Source organism: Stegostoma tigrinum, chromosome 2 (assembly GCF_030684315.1).
Source record: "Stegostoma tigrinum isolate sSteTig4 chromosome 2, sSteTig4.hap1, whole genome shotgun sequence".
Classification (NCBI taxonomy): Eukaryota; Metazoa; Chordata; class Chondrichthyes; order Orectolobiformes; family Stegostomatidae; genus Stegostoma; species Stegostoma tigrinum.
Genome location: NC_081355.1, coordinates 56,363,845 through 56,373,445, shown reverse-complemented (window position 1 = coordinate 56,373,445; position 9,601 = coordinate 56,363,845). Strand labels below are relative to the sequence as shown.

At 41.0% G+C, this 9,601-nt stretch overlaps 1 long non-coding RNA gene across 1 annotated transcript; it reads right to left on the bottom strand.

Annotated features, from left to right (window-relative positions):
* Nucleotides 1–264: 264 nt before the first annotated feature.
* Nucleotides 265–6,678, bottom strand: LOC132210907 (uncharacterized). The gene is made up of 2 exons (XR_009447142.1): nucleotides 6,379–6,678; nucleotides 265–1,744 (listed from the first exon to the last, which is right to left on the bottom strand). It is a non-coding gene; the product is annotated as an uncharacterized LOC132210907 (long non-coding RNA).
* Nucleotides 6,679–9,601: the final 2,923 nt, after the last annotated feature.

Here is a 9,601-nt window from a genome sequence, read left to right as displayed (position 1 = left end):
GTCAAAGTTCCTACATGTGTGTTGTATCAGCCCAGGCTACAATCAATGTGTTAATGCTCGGATGCACGCACAAAAGCAGCTCAGTGGCACCAGTCTTTAGAATTTGATCGAAAGTTCCTTTCTCTTTCCCAAATCCTCAACTTTTTTTTTTTGATTTCTTCCTATGGATTTTCTCATTCATCACACAAGGCACAGGTGATTGGTACGCTTCCTGCAAAATATCTTAGTTACTGGTTAAAAGGATAAAAAACTTGTAGCCACTGATGTGAGAAAATAAACAGACTTTATTCAGGTTTTATTATCTACTGGAGAACAAGGCACATTATGTGTCCTTTAAGCAGTCTGAAGACTTCAGCTACTGTTGTCCACACCTTCAAACTGTTCAGCTACCAGGAGCAAAATCAGATTGTTGTTAGCCTGATGCCTTTGGCATTCCCCACTGGTCACAGCTCCACAAACCAGTAACCTTTTGCTTGTTGCATCTTACCTTGTATACAAACCCCCAGAGCTGGACTGGCTCCTCTTACCTATTTCCCAATGGTTTGCATTGCAGCTGTGTAAATGCAACTTAGTGAGTTCCAGTAACATTCCTTTTAAAAGCACTGTAGTACCTTCTTCTGTCCTTCGTTGTAAACAGCATTTTTTTTTTTCCAGAGATAGTAGGAACTGTAGATGCTGGAGAATCTGAGATAACAAGGTGTAGAGCTGGATGAATACAACAGGCCAAGCAGCATCAGAACAGCAAGAAAGCTGACATTTCGGCCTAGACCATTCTTCAGAAATGGGGGGAGGGAAAAGGGGTTCTGAAATAAATAGGAAGAGTGAGGGAGGTGGATCGAAGATAGCTGGAGAGGAGACAGAGAAGTCAAAGAGGCAGGGATGGAGCCAGTGAAGGAGAGTGTAGGTGGGGAGGTAGGGAGGAGATAGGTCAGTCCAGGGAGGACAGAGGCGCCAAGGGGGCAGGATGAGGTTAGTAGATAGGAGATGGGGGTGGGGCTTGAGGTGGGAGGAGGGGATCAGTGGGAAGAAGGACAGGTTAGGGAGGTGGGGATGAGCTGGGATGGTTTGGGATGTGGTAGAGGGAGGGGAGATTTTGAAGCTTGTTCACAAATCAAAAATAAATGTAAAAATATAAAAGATAGTCCTTGGGCAGATACAAAGTGCTTCACTTCAAATCATGACAGTCCTGATGGTGTGGCTTTCCACAGATAATTTTCTATTGATGAAGCATGGTTCAATGTTTGGTTACTTCAGGAAACCACTTAGTTATTTAGTATTTCTGAGCCATTTAGAGTTTTGAAGTCTTAGACCTTTTTAAATGTGCTGTACACACGCAAGAGCTCCTTGTCTCATCTTCCAAAGAAAAACACTGGCTTTCTCCTAAGAATAAACTGCTCTCTCTTCTCACGAGAATGTGTTCCTCTTTTTGTTTCAATCTGGATTTCTCTTTGAATCTCCATCTATGTAATGATCACTTTTAATGATTCCTCTACTTGTAGTTGCTCTCCTTTGTCTCTCCAGCAATATGGCTTCACCATCAGTTCTGTGGAAGGGTCATTGGACCAAAATGTTAACTATGATTTTTTCCTTCACAGATGCTGCTGGATCTGCTGAGCTTTTCCAGAAGCTTCTGTTCTTATTCCCGATTTACAGCATCCGCAGCGCTTTTGGTTTTTCTTTCTTAGCATCTTTGCTTGGAACTGCTTCCTGGTGAAGTATTATCAAGTCACATGACCATTGCTTCCTATTCAAGGAAATTACAATTGAATCTTTGTCAATAGATGTTTAAGTTCTTTTCAAACATTCTTAAAGCAATTACAGATTTCACAGACCTTTTAAAGAAATTATAAACTTTCCTTACTGTCCTTACGTCTATATGAAAAGACTGTGGAATATGGAATAATTGACACTTCTGGGTCAATTTAACTCTATGATTTAAAACAATGAATTCAAATTCTCAAATCATGCATGGTGGCATTGACCTCGTCCTCTGAATTACTAGTTACCATGTCATGATACTGGCATACCCTCTGTCTTTACCATTTAATGAAATAAAATTTCTAACACTGCAGTTTGTCTCATTCGACATACTCATTACATGTCCATCATGAAGTCCCACTTAGGAACTTTTGCACTCTATTCAATGTCATTTTAACTGATTTTCCTGGAATGTAATGGGTTCATTTAATATCCTCCAAAGTGAGAGAGTCTATCTTAAGTGACTAATTTGACTTGGTTTCTTGATGTCAATAAACGAACTGCAGAAATTTCATGTTGATGGTTTGTAACCATCCGCTAAGTCCACAATGCTACACTGCCTTATTCCACAAATTTTGAACTCCCCATTATCATATATTTAGATAATGTTTGATAGCTTTGTAAACTAACAAGAAGCCACGTTCTTGAGCAGGAAAGAACACTTTTTGTGGTATTGCTGCAACAGTTCTCAAACCAACTACTCTTCACAACCTTAAAGCAACATAATTACTTTTAGTATTTCATCACATTTAACCCCTTTTCTGCTGGTTTTCAGCTTTTTAGTTTGCATTTTGCATCACCTTACATGTAGTTCCAAGTCTGCATGATGTAATTGCAATTTTCTGTGGAGGTCAGGATTGAATTAAACTGTTACTTATATTAATTACCTCATTAATCAATCCTCAGTTTCATGTTACCATTTGTTTCAGAGTTTTAAAAATCATTTTGTTGACATTGCATGAGTGTTGAAATAGACACGGCACTTACTGTAATGTTGTAGACCAACACCGCAGCATTTTGTAAATCTATGGCACGAGGCAATAATCTGGGATATCTTGAGTAGAATTACTGTCATCTATTCTTTTTAATAGTCACAAGCAACTGGTCATACACAGGGAGGGATGTCCACACAATGCCTTAGGCAGACAATGGGCTCTGAGTTGATGAAACAGTAAAGATTACCTATTCCTTATTAAGAGGTGTATTACTTTTAAGATTGGTAGCTCACCTTAAGAATAAATGCACTTTAGCTACGTATTGCTAACACTTAGAACAATCACTTGGGTATTCTGTGTTACTCTGCTAAAGTTTTAGGACACGTGAGCAACTCTTGATTTTTCCTGTCAGGAACAGTCGTTTATAGCCTGATGGGCGAAGCTTATTGCATGTTGTCAGTGAACCCTTTTACATTCACATAGAGTGCAGTCAGGTTTATTTGATTGGAGAGAAATCATTGGCATACGAGTTTTAAGCCATATCTGGTACCTTGCTCTACAGGCTAGAATGCTGTAGAAATCAAGGAAGTCTTGCCACTGAGATCAAAATGGGTCCTTAGCTCTGGGGATGAATGACGGGATTGTAAGATGGATGTACAAGGCTGATGTGGGACTTTCTTCCCATTAAGGATGGTGCCCTGCCTCTCTGAACCACCACCTTGATCAAAGGCATAGCCCACAACTACCACTGATAGACATGATCTCTTTTGAGGCTGCAGGAAGGACAGCGTACCTCCATACTGAGGTACCCTCAAAGGCTGGCTACATTTTTATTTTTAATTCTTCTGGGGACAGGGAAGGTGATCATGGTCTCTGGGACGGGATGCAAAATTGGCAATCAACCCCAATCAGAGCCATGGGGCTGGCATTGCTGAAAGGCACAATCCACACCACCCACATTGACTGTGGAGAGACTAAGAAAGGCTCTCATTCTCCCCAAGAAGCAGCTATTGGCACTATTCTGTGATATAACTGTCGGCCTCCCAATGTGACGACATTATGTCAACACTGGTTAGACGTCGAGGTCCATAAAGTGGCTGCTGGACTCTGAATTGAATTAATAGGCTGCCCAACTCAGTCAGCAGACAATTTTTGCACAGGCTTTTTCCTCCTTCATGGCGTAGACTCTGTCAAGAAAAAAAGTCACCAGAATTCCTGTCCAAAATTTCTCTTAGCCATTTTACAATCCCTCCTTCAACTTACAACCCGTATCCACAGCAATGATAAAATTCAACCCTAATTTTCTACCCAGGACCACAGGAGAATATTCAAGTAGTTCCCCCCAACCCTCACCTCAACTGGTGGCTGGTGATATAAATGGAGCACCTTCTTTAATTGCACTTATGTCAATATCAACTCATTCATAACAGGCACCATGGATTAGAGAAAGCTGTTAAATAAATTCAGAGCTGTTGGAATTTAGGGTTAAATTTTGAGAATGGGAAAGTAAACTGGCTGGTGATTGGAAAACAATGAGTTCTCATTTGGGGAGCTCAGTCAGAATTTGGTGGGTGACTATTCAGTTAGGTGCCTCAGTGACGGAACCACTACTGTTCCTTAATTTCCCCTATGCCCTCTAATTTTGGGCTTAAGGTGAGAGGGGGAAAAAGATTTAAAAGGGAGTTGCAGCCAAATTTTTCACAGAGTGGTGTGTGTATGGAACAAACTGCCGGAGGAAGTGGTAGATGTGCATACAATTCAATTAAAAAGGTATCTGGACAGGTACACAAATAGCAAAGGTTTAGAGGCACATGGGTCAAATGGCATTAGTTCAGTTTAGGAAACCAGGTCGGCATGGACAAGTTGGACCACAGGATCTGTTTCCATGCTGTATGACTCCATGAATCCATAAATGACCTGGATTCAGAATTTTGCAGGTCAAAGCAAACTACAATGCCACCAAACGCTATAGCAGGTGGAAGCAAACTTTATACCCATACAAACAAAGCCTCCTGTTCTTGTTACCAACCACCAAAAAGGGATGTCAAAACAGTGATAAAATATGAATGACTGATTTCTAATTCCATCATCTGATTTTAACAACTGGGACTCCTCTGGATTAAAATAGATTTAAAAAGGAAAAGGTGTTAATTTAAGATGGCCACAGCAATATGCCAATCACACAAGCTGGACAAGCTTTGTGAAACCAATGTTGAATAAACAAAATCATCTGAACTAAAAATTACCATTTACAGAAGATGCTAAAATTAGTTCACCAAGTCAGCTGTGAAGAAACCCTCAACTCCAAATCTGATATACACTTGTACACTAAGTTTCACGTATTGCCTGCACTTGTGAATCTGGGAAACAATGAACTCAGACATTGGAATACACAAACCAGCTCTATTTCAGGAGCTGCTTTTGGTAGAACTTGAGATAGATTTGTGGCTGGAGAAAGTACTGTCCTGATCGCAGGAAGGAAATGTGCCAGTGACAGAACTAACTAAAAAGAAATACTGAAACTCAAATACCAAGAACTCAAAAGACAACTGAAGTATTTGCTGCTATTGCGGATACAACACAATAACTAATCAACTGCGGTCTCAGGTTAAAACTGTGCAGCTCATGTAGACCCTAAAGATTATAAACTGCAATTCTTTCATCTCTTTCTTGTGCTGGTAGGTGGGCTAAAAATCCCCATCGGTTGTTGGACATACGCTAGATTTAAAAACCCTCTCAAGGGAAAAGTTATGAGAATTATAGTATATTGGATTAAAGTCACAGGAGCGCGAGGAGGCAAGAGCTGCAACCGAGCCAGAAGGCTGGCTGGAACAGACTGGGGAATATATAAGCCCTGGGGCAATGTCTGGGACAGGGGTAGGTAAGTGAAACCAAAAAGAAAAACCTCCCATTCATGCCTCAGCTAAAACAATGCAAGCCAGTCTACAGGAAATAAACAACCTCAACAATTCCAGGCCCTCTGGAGCCTACACAGATATCAATCCATTGCCACACCATCGTGTTACATGCAAACTTGTTTCAACTTGGAACCTCTCTGATGAAGGGTCTAGGCCCGAAACGTCAGCTTTTGTGCTCCTGAGATGCTGCTGGGCCTGCTGTGTTCATCCAGCCTCACATTTTATTATCTTGGAATCTCCAGCATCTGCAGTTCCCATTATCTCTCTCTCTCAACTTGGAACCTTCACACCACTATGCTAACAGAATAGATACGCATCCAAAGGAAATGCCGGACATTACAAACCCATCCTTTCCAATCTAAAAAATGAGAATCACCCACTCCAGTACTCAGGAAACCCTTTCAGCCCTGAGAAGAGGAACAAGTGATCACAGATTCGGCGGGTAATGGGGCGGGGGGACTACAGTGGGGTATAACTGGACACCCAGAGCCCAGCACATGAGAGAAAGTGAAGTGGAAGGTGCAGCAAAAAGCAAAGGAAAAGAGAGAGAAGCCAGAAAAGAGAGTGATAATACTACACGGTGAGTGGGACACCGCGGAACCTGCACATCGAGACCAACTACTGAAAACTAACTGTGAACCTCCACTCGACGTCCGGAGACAACCGAAGGTATCCTCAGATACAACACACTAACCGGGCAACACCACCCGCAACAACAACCCACTCACAAAACTACCAGGAGGAGGAGAAAAACCCAGGGAACTCACCAGGCGCCTCCCAAACGCATCGACAGACACCACCCGATCGACTGTGATCGGGACCTGCGGCCCTTCGCGGAGTCCCAGCTACGGCAAGTGACCACGGCCAGAGGCTGTCAAAATCGCGGTTTTCATACCGGGGGGAGAGCCTAAGGTCATTGAGACCTCTAACCCAGCTGGGCCAGTCATAGACGAGGGCTTTGGTGTTTTAGGTGTAGGGCACCTCTGAGGAAGGGAAGTGGATTAGAACAAGTAATTCACTCTCTCTTTTCCTCTATTAATATAGTAACCGTCACCCATCGTATTTATTTTACCCACTGTATCTAATTAACTGGGAGACAGTCTCAGTCGGGGGGGGGGGGCGGTTCAATTTGACAGTCACCTGCTTGTTTTGTAAATGTATCAGTTTTGCTTCTTTGTTTAATAAAATGAGAGTTTTCTTGGCCTCTGAAGCATCTGCCTCCAGTGTTTTTCCAAAAAACCACATCACATACATAAGCTCACTGTCAGAACTAGGGAACACTTCCTACATGCTGGACATCATTCCTTTATACTTTTTTTGTGCCTGTGTGTATGTATACTCGATGTTGCAGCTTTATTATTTTTCTTGCTATTGACATCATAAAATTGATTTATTTCACTGAAGAAAAATTTGTAATTGGCCCCTTACAACAAAATGTTTAATCAAGACAGGTATAACTTTGTGCTAAAAAGATCATAATTCTTCATTGTGGCCAAACAAGGAAGATCAAAACAACCTTTGTCCCTTCCTTACCTCATCATGACAGGGACAATTTTGCACAGAGTTGAGAAGACCAACAAGGCCTATCTCTCATGTCAAGGGCATGAATAATGAGGTAAATGTGGGGAAATTTTAATATTTCAGGCTAGTGGGGAGACAATTGCAAGACGACATGTTAGACTTTATTATAACATGTGCCATTACTGTGGTAAAAGATCCAACAGTACTTCCCAAAATGATACAATGACATATGACAGCAGTCCACATAGGAAAATATTGGATCGGGTTTTGTTGTCAAATTAATGGTGAGGCTAATGTTTGCTCAGTGTTAGTTAGACATGATACAGTGGTTTCAAACAAAGGAGGATGTGAGATTAAATACCCTGATCTAAAAGTTGTCTCCAATGCACAGTACATTTCATCAAACATAGATTCTCATTTCTGCAGGCATTAATTGTTGTTAGAGATTTTAAAAATGTCAAATATAAATTTATTAAGAAGTTTCTAGAGCGTTTTTCCCCCCTGTCCTCTAAATCAATCCTTTCATTTTCTTCATATGTTTTGTACCTGAATAGATTGAAATCACAGTCCAATTCCTGGTCAATTCTTGCGTTGTTCATTTGTAAATCCTACAATTAGTCAGGCTAAGGAGATTGCCCTGATCTCTCAGGCCCAAGATGTCCTGTCCTCCCACCCCTGTTATGACATCACCAACTTGCACTTCAATAACTTTGCTGACAAAATGTCTTTGACCTGAATGGTGCAAGGACAAATCTAATTAAGAATGAAAGTCATTAGAAACCATACCGTACCAGACATGGCATAGTAAGTTCTAATGCATCAGAAAAGATGGTCAAGGTGGTAGATGTGGAAGAGCATCTTAAAAGGAGGACCAGGCAGTTGTGAGGCTGATAATTCACACATGAATTTCAAGATCATAGGGCCTGGGCAGCTGATGGTATGAGATTACCAATGAAATCAGCACATGCAAGAGGCATGAATTGGAGGAGCATTGAAATTTCAGATAGTGATGGGACTGGAAGAGGTTACGTAGATAGAAAATGGCAATGCCGTGTCAACAAAGCTAAGGGTTTTAAACTAAGATAACAAAGTGTGAGGCTGGATGAACACAGCAGGCCAAACAGCATCTCAGGAGCACAAAAGCTGACATTTCAGGCCTAGACCCTTCAGATGATGAGATGCTGCTTGGCCTGCTGTGTTCATCCAGCTCCACACTTTGTTATCTTGGATTCTCCAGCATCTGCAGTTCCCATTATCACTAAGGGTTTTAAACTGTTCGCCAGTCAGGCAGTCAATGAAGATCGGTGAGCACAGAGGTGAGAGGATGAACTAAACTTGGTGCAAGTCAGGATGTTAGATGCAGAGGTTTGGATTAATCTGGCTTCATGGAGGATGTCCTAGGTGCACACAAGATTATGTATTAAGGTCATAGAAATAGTGAATTTGGAATATTACTTTAAGAATGTAAGTGTTGAATGAGGGGAGTCCAAGATCAAACTACTACAAGGTGAAATAAAAAACAAAGAGCTGGAAAATCTCAACAGTTCTGGCAAACTGTGGAGAGAGAAACAGTTAACATTTCAAGTCTGATAGGACTGCTCTTTGGAAATACAAGATGGTTTTATTATTGATATCTGCAAATTGTTCAAATAAGGAATGATCAATATGTAAAATAATCCTCCAGGTGGATAGAGGCAAATAATTGCCTGAATTCAATTAAGAAACAATTGGTAACTATAATGGACTCTTAGTATCTCATTGGCTAGCTTAATTAATATGGGCTGATTAGCCTTACAAATCTGTAATCAACTTATTTTCTTCTTTATGACCCATTTGAATACCATCAGTAAATTTATCAATTGATACATGGGTGATTGCAAGTAACTTGTTGTCATCTGAATCTGTACCAAGACATTGAGACTTGTGCATCGGCAAAGTTGTCAATTTTTTATTTGTATTTAAACTGAACCCTTTGCCAAAAGCCTAGAACTGCATAAACTGAAATCATCATCCTAGAGTGTTCTGCATAGATTTAATTGGTCTGTCCAGACATGCTATGCTATGTTATGATCAGAGATATTGGGAACTGCAGATGCTGGAGAATCCAAGATAACAAGGTGCAAAGCTGGATGAATACAACAGGCCAAGCAGCATCTCATCATCTGAAGGGTCTAGGCCTGAAACGTCAGCTTTTGTACTCCTGAGATGCTGCTTGGCCTGTTGTGTTCATCCAGCTTCACACCTTGTTAGCTATGCTATGTTATGACATGCCTTTAGAATAGGCGAGACTTAAACTCAAGCCTTTTAGCTCAGAGACAGGAACACTACCATTGCACATAAAGACCCCCTCGAAGAGCATTATAGGCTGAATTAAAGCCTGTTTTTTTTTCAAGAATTGTCATGCAAGAATTATCCAAAATTAATTTGAACATGTGATTTCTGAAAGCAAATTTTGGGTTTAACCATGGA